This window comes from Archocentrus centrarchus, chromosome 16 (assembly GCF_007364275.1).
Source record: "Archocentrus centrarchus isolate MPI-CPG fArcCen1 chromosome 16, fArcCen1, whole genome shotgun sequence".
Classification (NCBI taxonomy): Eukaryota; Metazoa; Chordata; class Actinopteri; order Cichliformes; family Cichlidae; genus Archocentrus; species Archocentrus centrarchus.
This window is the reverse complement of record NC_044361.1, coordinates 35,188,620-35,201,570: the sequence shown is the minus strand read 5'-3', so window position 1 is coordinate 35,201,570 and position 12,951 is coordinate 35,188,620. Positions and strand designations below refer to the sequence as shown.

Below are 12,951 nucleotides of genomic sequence, written 5' to 3'. Positions count from 1 at the left end.
ATCAACTCCTCCTAGGGCATTTGACTCAGTGAGATCAAAAATGGCTCCAGATCATGTACAAGCGGTAGCCATCAAAAGTATCTAAGGTTTTATAAAATCTTTAACGGCCTTGTCACGCTGTTGAATTTGACCTTCGTTTTTCTCTCTCGCCACAAAATTGTTTGTGCACTCATTTGAACTTGCTTTGCCCGATCAAGCTAAAAATGTAATAACTCATGTACAGACCAGGCTACACCTATAACTACGGATTCAAGGCTATAGATGCAAGAGCACCCCCTACAGAAGCCAATGAAAATTTGTATAGTGTCCGCAAATTAGTTTCTCTTAAAAACATGAAAATTTGTTGGATGGGTCTGATTGATCAAAAAAGTCATCCCATGCCCTATTTTTGCACGTCGCAGCAGTGTGACCACACCCTAAATACTGCATTGGGAGTATATATGGAGAGTAAAAGATTTTAGTTTCACAGAAATGTATGAAATTGGTTACAGACATTCTGCGCACCATCACGATCAAAAAACCTGCAAGTGCACCACGGGGTGCAAGGGCCCGATCATCACCGCTTGTGGTTTTAATTTTGGCTTTGACCTTGGCATCTCTTGCTCTCACAGCAGAATCTGAATATCCCTTTTGTGGAGTATTGAATGATGGAATCTTTGTATTCATTGCACATCAAACTAGGAGTTCAGCCAGATTATCTTTCTGTTTGTGCTGTGGGGTGTGGAATGATACTCTTGTAGGAAACTGTTCAACTGCTGTTTCTAGGGAATTCCTTGAGTGTCTGCCACCTGTAAGGCTTTGCCTAGGGTGCACATCAATCTTTCAGCTGTAGCATTAGCTTGTGGCCATAGTGGTGTTATCCTGTGGTGATGAAAACCTAAATAGTTAGCAAATTGGGAGAATTGCCCACTGGTTAAATGGGGGACGATTATCAGGCTTAAAAACTCTGTGAATCCCAAACATAGTGAAAACTTTATCAAAGATGGGAATGACTGTGTGAGCACAACACAACACACAACACAATTTGGAGTATGATAGTATGCAGTGTGGGTTGGGCAGTGGACAAGGGTGGAGGCCCTGGCAGACCGAGACTGGCTATTGGGAAATGATATGTGACCTCTCTGGTGGGGCAGGAGCCTGAGCTAGTGGGTGAGGTTGAGAGACTACCTGCTAGATATAGTTGGCCTGGGTAGATATATGCAGGGGGGCAGGAGGGGCGTGATTGGGAGGAACGGCCTGCCCAATTGATCCCAAAGGGTGTCTTGTTATTGGACATCTGTGCAAAGCACAGTTTGTCCATAATGAACACCATGTTCAAACATAAGGATGTCCATAAGTGCACATGGCACCAGGACACCCCGGGTCATAGGTTGATGATCGATTTTGCAATTGTATCACCAGATCTGCGGCCATGTGTTCTGGACACTCTGGTGAAAAGAGAACTGAGCTGTCCACTGATCACCACCTGTTCGTGAGTTGGATCAGGTGGCGGGGAAAGATGCTAGACAGACCTGGTGCACCTAAATGTGTTGTGAGGGTATGCCGAGAATGCATGGCAGAGGCCTTAGTCCGTGAGATCTTTAACTCCCACCTCCAGCAGAACTTTGACAGCATTCTGAGGAAGACTGAGGACAATGAGTCTGAATGGACCATGTTCCACACATCCATTGTTGAGCCTGCTGCTCAGAGGTTTGGCTGCAAGGTGGCTGCTGCCTGTCGTGGTGGTAACTCCCAACCAGAGGGTGGACACCAGAGGTGAAGGTAGCCCTCAAGCTGAAGAAGGAGTCTTATCAGGCTTGGTTAGTCTGTGGGCCTCTGGAGGCAGCTGAGGGGTACTGGCAGGCCAAGCGGAATGCGGTTCGGGTGGTGGCTGAAGCAAATCTCTGGTGTGGGAGGAGTTTGGTGAGTCCTTTAGAGATAGGGTCAGGAGTGTGGCTATTCACGAGGGGCTCAAAGTAGAACCACTGCTCCTCAACATCAAAAGGAGCCAGCTGAGGTGGCTTGGGCATCTACTAGGATGCCTCCTGCTTGCTCTTGGGTGGGGTGTTCCAGGCATGTCCTACTGGTAGGAGGCCCTGGGGTAGACCCAGGACACGCTGGAGAGATTATATCTCTCTGCTGGCATGGGAACACCTTTGGGTCGCTACAGATGAGCTGATGGAGGTGGCTGGGGAGAGGGAAGTCTGGGCTTCTCTGCTGCCCCTGCAACCCTGCCCTGGGTAAGCAGAAGAAGATGGATGGATGGATGGATGGAATGAAAGCAGAGCTGAATAAGCACTTGCAGCAACAATGATTGCAAAGAAAAAGAGTAGATCCTAAATAAACAAACCAATGCAATAAAGCAGTCCATTAAAGAACTTGGATCACCACTGGTCTTGCCCCTTAAATATGCAATAATCCTTATCATTTATCTGCTGTAGAAGTTACTAAATATTTCTAGACTTCCCTCATCACTGTAGGCAAACTTCATATGAAGCCATTCTTTTCTGGTCTGTTGCTCTGATTGTCTGCAGGAGTCAGCGCTCTGTTAGCCGTGCTCTGAAGGGTGCTGACCCCGCTCAGCTGCAGATGGTGGAGTTTGGTCGCGGGTTTGGATACATGCAACCTCTCAGAATCAACATGCCGAACATCGGCAGCACCCCCCTCCAACAGATTGTAAGTGGGTCACGTTACTCCTGAGCAAAGTCTGTTTGTACCTTTTCTGTCAGCAGGTTTTAATTTTGATGCAGTCTGGTTAACAGGGAGCCAAATGCATGTTATTCACATATATTTTTCACAGATATTTTTCAGAATAACCAGTAAAGGTGTCATGAGGTGTGATAAGAGGACCCAAACGCCAGATATGAAGCGAGGTTGAACATAAACAAATGCTAAGTCCAAATAGGTCAAACAAAGCAGCAAAGCTGAGCGAACAGGATACAGGTGGAGACCATGAAGACGAGTAGACTGTAGTAGAGCAGGAACACCACTGCATCAGTCCATGAGCAAAGATATTCTAGCCTGGCCCTGAGTTTACTGGTTTTACATATTCCATTATTTTCTCATTGAGAAGGACAGCATTCCTTTTGGCAGTTTAAATTGCTGATGAAAATGACTCTTCCACATAATGTACATTACTGTTTACCTGCAACCTGTCAATGTAGGATTTTGAAAGTTTTCCTCTGGTGGTGGATTTGAACACCACCTCTCTCCTTTCAACCACCTCCTGGATGATTGAAGACATGATTTGTGATGAGACCAATTTCATGTTTTCTATGGGCACACACTTATGCTCACACAATCATTCCTTTTTAAAAAAGGGTTTACAGGTAGTAATATTTTGATATTTGAACTTCTCTCTGAAGACAAAAGGTTCAGTAACACATGTGCTTCTTAAATCAAAGCTCTTTACAAAGAAGTTTGCATTTTTGTATGTTTATGGTTCCATCTCTTCCTGCTCTTGTCGGAGACGGTCGCACTATCATCTCTCTCCCTGCCCTCCCCATCTCTTCCGCTTGCTGCTTGCTGTGAGAGCGTCTTTACACACTGTCCGAATAAGAACAAGATTGAAACATGGATCTGGCCAAACTGGGCATTCTCCATCATTGATCGAATTTTTTCCACTATGAGATCCGGGACAGGGGAGCCTGGGTGTCCCAGTGGAACAGACCCGGTTGGATACGTCATCGACTCTTGGAGCTCGTGGAGACCTGTGTGCTTCTCGGCCCTTGGAGTGGAAGACGTGGAAGACGCCTACATATTCGGCTTTTTGGTAGCAGTATCTTCTCTGTTTGGGCTCGGTGGATACCTGCTTTACTGGCAAATTAAGAAAATCTGGACGGCGGTTCGACATCTGCAGGAGGCTGCCGATCCAGGTGGAGGGGCTGAGCAGAGCCGTACAAACTGAGACTCAAAGCCTGGTGGACCTGAGCCGCAAGATTAGCGAGCTCGCAGGCGAGAGGGGTTAGATCGGGAGATGTGGTTCGGTTCTGCACAGTGAGGACGGCAATCAACTAATTTGGAATATTGGAATTTTGAATGGTTTCCCAGTAAGACTGAAGGCTGTTGGAAAAACAAGCAGCCTGTTCCAAAACAACTTCTGTTATCAGGAATTCGGCTCCCCTGCCGGCCTTGGGTTGGCAACCATATCTCTCTCCAGGGCACTGTGTGAGGCTGCTCTCCCCCCACTCCGCGTTGTGATTTGTGAAGCTGGGTCTGGTGTATCACGGCCGCTGATGAAATTCCACCACTATCAGCAAACTGTTTTGGCTGGAACCTGGCATCTGGCTCCACAATGCCCCGACCTCTCGTCTCCTTCTGCATCCCCTCCCGCCCTGACCTCACCTACCGCTGCTGTCCTTGCTTTACATGTGCAAATGCTTTGCTAAGGTGGTTTTTTTGGACCCTGGTATAGTGCTCTTTTTGAGCTCTGTACCAGATGACTTTTTTTTAACCTAACTTCCCCATGATGTGTTGTTTTCTCCTCCTGCCAAAGGTAGCGCCGTAAGAAACGCTGCATGACCCAAGGACACATATCCCCCTATGTGTGTTGTGTTTGTGTATTTGGATGGTGTTCTGTAACTGCAATTTCCAATGTGTGAACTTGTTCACCCACATGGCAATAAAACTTCATTCATTCATTCATTCATTCATTCATCCTGTGTTCTCCAACTGCAGAGCACTGCAGCAGCTCGGGACTGCTGCAATGTGATGTGCAGATGTTGGGGACATGAAGGCATCCGCGGCCTTCCAGGCCTACCAGGGGAAAGGTGAGTGTAAAACACTAACTTCACACGGATATCAGGGTGGAAGCCATGCCAGAAACAGAATGAGATGATTTGCAAATAAATCCATATTTTTTCACAATAATATGGATTTAATATATGGCTTCTTCTTTACAGAAAATATTTCAAGTGTTTAAACCAAGAAAATGTTCCATTTCATGAGAAAAATGAACTCATTTTGAATTTGATGGCAGCAGCACGTCTCTAAAAATTGGGACAGGTCCGTGTTTCGTGCTGTGCAGCCTCTGCTTTAACAGTCTGTAACTGAGGAGAGCATCTGCTGGACTTCGGGAGAGGAGAATTTTCCCATTCTGTCTGATAAAGAAGTCTAGCTGCTCAGCAGTCCTGGGGATGCTATGCCCTGTTTCTTTGGCCCAAAGAAGATTGCAGTATTTCTGGCTCATGTTCACACGTGGCTTCTTCTTTGCGTGATAGAGCTTTAATCTGAGCTTCTGGATGGCGCGGAGAGCTGTGTTCACAGACAGTGATTTCTGTGACAGAATCATGCCTGTTTATAATGCTGTGCCATCTGAATATCATAACTTCTGCCTCTCTGAAATGCTCTCGTTTTTAATACAATCTATACATGCTACTGACCAGTTGCCACTCAGACCAATTAGCTGTAAAATGTTCCCAGTTTCCAGACTTTTTTTTTTTTGCCCTCATCCCAACTTTTTTGAGATGTGTTGCTGCCATCAAGTTTTCATGAAGTAGTAAAATGTCAGCTTACAACCATTCCAATGTTTTTGGAATTTGCATTAGAAAGCCTTGACTTCATTTTGAGCCCTTTGACCATTTATGATGTTTCTGCCTCTGAGTTTGTGTGTGCTTCATGAATAGGGAGAGCGTGGAGAGAAGGGCCAGCCGGGTTTCCCAGGAGACGATGGAGTCATGGTGAGTGCTTCTTCATTCAGCTCATCCCATCATGAGAACTGGTCATTTTATAGCAAAATTTCATGACATAACTGAGAGGATGGTTAAAAAGCTTTGAACCTAAATTAATTTCCATTTAAATGTTCAGCAGCCTGTCCCAGCTGTCGTGGGGCGAGAAGCAGGGTACACCCCGTACAGGTTGCCAGCCTGTCACAGGGCCAACACAGAATTAAGCATATTTGAGATATTATTGATATATTATCATAACTAACAGATGGACCAACAACAGCTGTTCTGCTGTCGAAATCTGCCCTTAAAGCTAGATCTGGGACGAGAACTGTCTCACTTTGTTGTTGTGTTGCAGGGCGATCGAGGTCCTCCCGGACCAAACGGACTCCCGGGGATCCAGGGCTGTCCTGGAACCAGGGGACAGAAGGTAAAGCCTGGTAGTTTGATCATTAATACATCATCTACTGACACAGAGAAAATGACACTGCAGCACATTTCAGCACATTTTTTGATCTGATGAATGAATTCGTTTACCAAAATTAGTGAAGATACAAGTGGACAGACACCAGCTAAACTGGTATCAAATTCTGGCATTTTTAAAACTTTCTTCTTTAGTCCTGGATTCCTGCAGTTACTCATTCATTCTGTTTCCCTCTGGTTAAATGACTCGCCTGTCTCTCTGAGCCTTTCACCAAGACAGACACACGGTCAGTGAACCCAAGAGTTAAGGAGATAAACACGTGGGTCTGCAAACACAGAGGAACATTAATCAGCCCCACAGACAAACACACTCCTGTTTTTCTAGCAATGATTAGGAACCTATACTCAGTTTAATGAGGGCAGAAGAACATTCTTTTTTCCTTATTTTTTTGTTTTGTTTTAGAAAGACATTAGAACTTAAAACTGAAGAAGTAAAGAAATTGAAAGCACAACACTTTGGTCAGCCAAAGCCAATAATAAAACCAAGACAACATGTTGACATAATCAAACAGTGATTCGAGAACCACACGCAGGGCAACACATTGAAGAATTTGTGGGCCTCTGAATAAAAAGGTTGATTTTGATTTGAAAGTGGAGATTGAAGAAGAACATCAGATATTACCACCACACACAGCAGCTCCCCGACCTGCTAGATATGAATGAATGTAAGTAAAAAAAAAGGGATGTGTTATAATAATTGACCCAGTCAGCAGCCTGGAGAGGGAAAATGCTCTTGCATGTAAAATTTCGTTTTTGAACTGAATTCTAAATGAGCCAAAAATAGTTACAAAGGAGATTTCATGTCAAACTGTGTGATGACTTCAGTATATAGCTTTCAGTACCATTAAAATGTTTTTTCTTCTAAATTTACCAATCAATATTAAAGGTATCAGACATTTAATATGACAAAAATCCACAAATAAATGTTTACAGTATTCATAGACAGTCCTGTTGTTTGTATCTGCAGGGCTACCGAGGGGTCTCAGGAGACAGGGTGAGTGACTGAGGTCTGCATGAGGCGCTGCATTTACTGAAGAATGAGCAAATGAGATGTGAGGGCTGATTCTCCTTCAATGCTGCAGGGCGAGAACGGAGAGGAAGGACTGGATGGACTGGATGGAGAGCAGGTATGAACAGTCTGTACAGTGATTATATGAACTGAAGCCTTATGTAATGTTTTGCTTATTGAACACCACATACTGACTCACTCTGTCAATCAGCTAGTCAGCAGGAAGAACTGCCCAAAGCCAGTTGATTGACAGGTTGAAAATAATACTAGTTAAAAATACAGTCATGTATTTTAAGGTTTTACTGATCAGGACATCATAAATAATCATCTAGTCCTCACCAGCTCTGTAAAAACATGACCTCATGTGTAAAATAGCTGCAGTGACTTGCAGCGATGGTTTTCAGGATAACTTTCAGTCTCACATCATTCTGTACAGCGTTGCTTCACTTCATTGAGGTTTGTGCTCGTCTCATTCTTTTCTTTTTCAGCCGTTCTGCTGATTTACCCAGTTTGGGCCCAGCTTTAGCTGTGGGCTCTCAGAGGCTTTCTCCTTCAGTCCTCCCGAACAGACATACCTGTTCAGTCTGATTATTATTGTGCTGTCATGAAGTTTAATCTTTAAGCTTGGGATAAATTTCCACTCCTGAATGTTTTTCACTCGTGATTCACTCGTAATCTTTCTCACTGCAGAATGATGTTTGGAAATGGGCTTCTAACCCTGCCCACGCTGATGGGCAACATTGATTGTTTCTCTGAGATCACTGCTGATCTTTCCCCCTCAGTGCTGTGTTAACACGGCTCAATGCTGCACCTCCTCCTAACCAAGTGCATTTGATTAGCAGCACCTGGCTGCTGCTTAAGTTGTTAAATCCTTTGGAAGCAGTAAGGATGGACAGTTTTTACCACACTGTCATCTGTTGTTGTTCATCTGAGATTTTATTTAAATCATTTTAACATCAGGTGATTTATTTTTGTATGTCTTGACATGTTAAAGCTTAGCATTGAAAGAGTGCACTTCTATAAATAAATTACATTATTTAGCACATCAAACAATTCCATTAAAAAAACAAACATTTGCATTCATGTTGTACACAGAAATAAGTAAAGTGAAAATGATAAGAAAAATCTTTATATTCTATTCTTTGTATTATTTGCTCATCCTGTATTTTCTAATTTCCTACATCGCATCACTGTGGGAGCAGGAAAGCAGGTAAAGGTGGAGGTGAGGTGGAGACACCATGAAGAGCAGGAGATGATCTGTGCTTCTGACTTTGTTTGCAGGGCGAGACGGGACTGGATGGACTGAAAGGAGAGCCAGGAGACCCCGGAAACCCAGTAAACACGAAACACTAAGAACTCTGAATCTTTTCCTGGATTCTGGTTCATCAGCTCTGATCTTTGTTACGTTATGAAATCATTTGCATGTTTCATTTTCACTCTTGTCTCTGCAGAGAATCTTTGTGTCATTTCTGTGTTTTTAATTGTGGTATTTTTTGCAAGTAAGCGCTTTGCTTTCAGCTCACAAAAGTGAAGCTCTGAGATGTTGACCTCTGACCTCGGGTAAGGTGATTGACATGTAATTCTCAGGGTATCCCAGGAACCAGCGGCGAGCCGGGCTGAAAGGACAGCGGGGACTGAGAGGAGATCCGGTGAGTTTCAGTGATTTCAGAAAAGTCAACAGTTGAATGTGTTTTCATCCTCGTGCTCCCCCTCCTCCTTTTTTTGTCCAGGCAGTGAAGCAGCAAACATTAATTTTGAATTACATGCCAGACTGTAAATATTTGAACAGTTACACATGTTCTGTTCTTCGGGCTCTGTCTGACCTCAGATGCTATCGCACATGAAATGTAAAACGCACGTCCCAAACGGCCAGTTTCAGTGCTTACAGAAAGGTCACCAATGGGAGGATTTCAAGCACTTTCTTTCTCCCTCACACTGACGGCCACCTGAGAATCTTTAAAATGTGAAATCTGTCTTCCAAACAACATTTTTATGTAGTTTGCTCCATCAAAAAACCCTCGAGACCACAAAAAGGCAACAACTGATATTTACGCATTCACTTATAAAACACTTTATTCTCTGAACCATAACAGCTTTATCTATAAGTCCAAAAGAGTGCAAAACATAAATAAACCGAATGCAATGATTTGCTAATCTCATAAATTCATATTTTATTGACAATAGAACACAGAAAAGATATCAAATGTTTAAAAGGGTATGCACCCCCAGCCGGTTGGTTCCCCTAGTTCTGAAGATACAGTGACACACACCCCCCCCCCCCCCCCCCCCAAAAAAAAAGGTTAAATTTTGATCTGTCTGACCTCAGAACAGTTACCACTTTGCCTCAGTCCACTTTTAATGAGCTTTGGCTCAGAGAAGGCAGGATCAGGTTCACAGAGGGCTTCTTCTTGCATCTGTGGATGGCACGCTGAGCTGTGCTCAGTGATTTCTGGAAATGTTCCTGAACCCATGCAGTGATTTCCAGGACAGAATCAGGCCTGTTTTTACTGCAGTGCTGCCCGAGGGCCCGAAGATCAGATAACTAAATGAGGGTTCAGGGTCACCTGATTCAGCCCTGACTGTAAACTTTACCAAAAATGAAGGTTGAACTGTAATTTCAAAAGTAGAGAGTCTGTCTCCTGAATCCATACTGGGAGCTAAGGATTCTCACAGGTTCTTTTCAATCCCACACACCTTTCTGTAGTGGAAGCAGAGTCTGAGGATGATGGTGATGGTGATAGTGATGGCTCACCCATCACTGTGGCTAAAGTCACTGAAACAGTTCAAAACCTCTTCAGTGACAGTGACCCTGGTTTTTAAAGGCTCTGGTTGTATCCTGGTTGACTTGTTGCAAGGCCAGTGTTTCTGGATCGGCAGACCGGAATGCCAGTCCACTGTGTGTGGAAGCAAAATTACAGCACGACACAAAAGAAATGGTTCTCATGTGTTCTGAAAGTCTCATGAACTCTGAAATGAGTTCATCAGCCTGAGAGCCTTATAAACCATGTGAGACACAAAAAGACCGGGTCTGCAAATTTGGATGTTGAGAGATTAGGTAGTAAATGGTCTGACGTGTCCCATGAATAAGTGATAGACTCAAAACAAAACCCTGCAGCTCTCGTTCAAACAAAGTGATGGCTGCCCAAAAAAACCCGACCCATCAGCTTTCTTTTTCTGAGTCTGTTTTGGTGTGTTTAAAAAATTAATGTCTTCATTTTTAATCAAAAATGTAATATCAACTCTTTCTTCTGTTTAAACGTCATCAGCTGATTACAGCTGGGAAACAGCTGGAAGCTCCCTCACAAACACTGACTTGAGATTGTGTTTGTGTCTGACAGGGTATCCCAGGTGTTGACAACAACAGTCCAGGACCCAAAGGAGACCCCGGCAACCCAGGGAGACCAGTAAGGAACAGCACTACTCTGTTTTCATTTAAATATTATCAGTTAAGCTTAGTTATGTGTTAGTAGTAGTGTTGTAGTCAAGACCACCTAACCCGAGACCGAGACAAGACCAAGACCAGAGGGTATCAAGACCGAGACAAGACCAAGACTTTTAGGGTCCGAGACCAGTCGAGACCAAGACCGAGGGGGGGCGAGACCGAGACAAGACCAAGACCAGTGCCTGACACTACATGACACAATAAAATGTGAAACATGATCAAAATCACTTCTCAAATTGATCTGAAAGATCCGCATTCCCATAAAATCATCCTGATATTAAACACTCACAGCTAAATTAAATATAACCATCTTTATTTAATACTCCTGGGTGACTTCCATCATTTATCACAGAATGTAAAACAATTATTCATAGTTCATCACAATAGTCTTAACTTTTCTCTGCCTTTCATAAACTATGCATAAAGTTGTGTTGTTTTTAAACCAACAACCTTTGTAAAAATGGGTGCTTTTTCAAAACCACATAGCTAAATGTGTAAAACTGAAAAAATGGCAAACACTCATCAACAGTAAGAACTAAAGCCTTTAATCTTATACAGATTAAAGCTGCAGGATGTAACTTTTATAAAAAAATCTGGTTTTTACATATTTGTTAAAACTGTCACCATGTCAGACAGTATGAGACCGATAATCTGCGAAAAAAATGGAGCTCCTCCACCTCCTCCCTGAACCGCTCCCAGTCAAAAACAACCAATCAGAGCCAGGAGGAGGGTCTTAGCACTGTCAATCACTCCTGGTGTATGCTGCTCAATGTAGTTGTGTGCAACACTTCAAGATTTGGTATCGATCCTATGCCAAGTAAACACAGGGCCATTATCACCGATACTGATACCAATACTTTTTAATAATTATGAAGAATTTCCATGAAGTTTAACTGGTTTGAGATTTTTTTCCTTTGGATCATTAATTAGTTAAAAACCCAGAATAGAATTGGGCAAAGTTTATATGTAAGTTGAAAATACTTTATCAAAATAAAAGTTATTGTTCTGAAACAATAGAATAAAACAATTTTCCCCATACATTGATGTCTGGAATTTTTTTTCATAAATTAAGTGTACAAAATCATCACTCAAGAACAAATGCAAACTTTTTTCCAGGTAGATTTTTCAGAAAGTATAATAAAAAAAATCTATAAAAAATGTCCCTTCATTCACTAATTTTCTACAAATTTACATTTAAATTTGATTTAAATGTTTCATAGCAAAATCCTTTTTTTTTCCCAAATAAAATATGTTATGCATCACATGACAGTATAAAACCACACTGTGGGGAGGGGAGGAGCAAAGTGCTCTGTGCTGTGACAGGAGCGACACTTAGACAGTCAGCTCGTATCTTTGATGAAACCGCAGCACTGCATACAGGAGAGAAACTGAAGCCAAAGTATCGATCTCATTACACTGATATTGATCAATACCAATACAACGTTGGCATCCATATTATCGATATCAGGATCAATCTGCCCACCACTAGCTCAATGTACTAATGGCGGAGAAACAACTTACTTACTTCTCTGCTGTTACCATTGGTGGTGGCCATGGTAACTTCCGGGTTCTAGCAAGAAATATTTCTCACCCCAGCACTAATGCTAATGCTAATTAGTAAGCTAATACTAACCACTAAATGCCGCTCCCACTTGTTAATTGAGTGATGGGGCCTAAGACATAACCAGAAAGCAGTAATCAGTTTTTTTGGACGTGTAGTTACATTTCTCGAGGTGCATGTCAGGTTTGCTTCAGAGAGGATTTTCAGTTATACACAAAGGATCAATGCAGAACTCTAAATCAGGCCTTATTAGATTGATAGAATGATCATTTTTGCATATAATCCAGAAAAGTTACATTTATACATCACGCATTTAATGTGTCCCAGAGTGCCGTTTCCTTCCACTGTGTTTGCAGAAATCACATAAAAAAATACACAACAAAAACATAATACAGATTCCTCGGCTGCTAATAGCATTTCCTACATTTGAATATCAGCCACCATATTGTGAGCATAAACTATCACGTTTTTAATGCAACAATAGGAAGTGACATCATCTTGCTGGGAACTGTAGTATTTTATTCTTGAAGGCCTCTCATAGCTCTACTGGTGCTGAAAACTAATGTTTGACTATGGCTTTATGAATACAAGTAGGGCTGCAACTATCAATTATTTTAGTAATCAAGTATTCAATTGATTACTCCGTCAATTAATCAAGTAATTGGATAAGAAATAATTTTTCATTTTAACAACTCATCAGCTTATTTTAACTTCCGTACTGCAGATGTTTCTCTGTGTGAAACAAACAGGGTGGATGGAGCAGCTACAAAGTTCTCTGTTCTTCATGTTGCTGATCAGGTGGTTGATAAAAACA

The 12,951-nt window shown here is 42.5% G+C and overlaps 1 pseudogene; it reads left to right on the top strand.

The window, feature by feature from the left end:
• The window catches only part of LOC115794471 (collagen alpha-6(VI) chain-like), a 65,644-nt pseudogene that overhangs the window by 21,658 nt on the left and 31,035 nt on the right, over window positions 1–12,951 (top strand).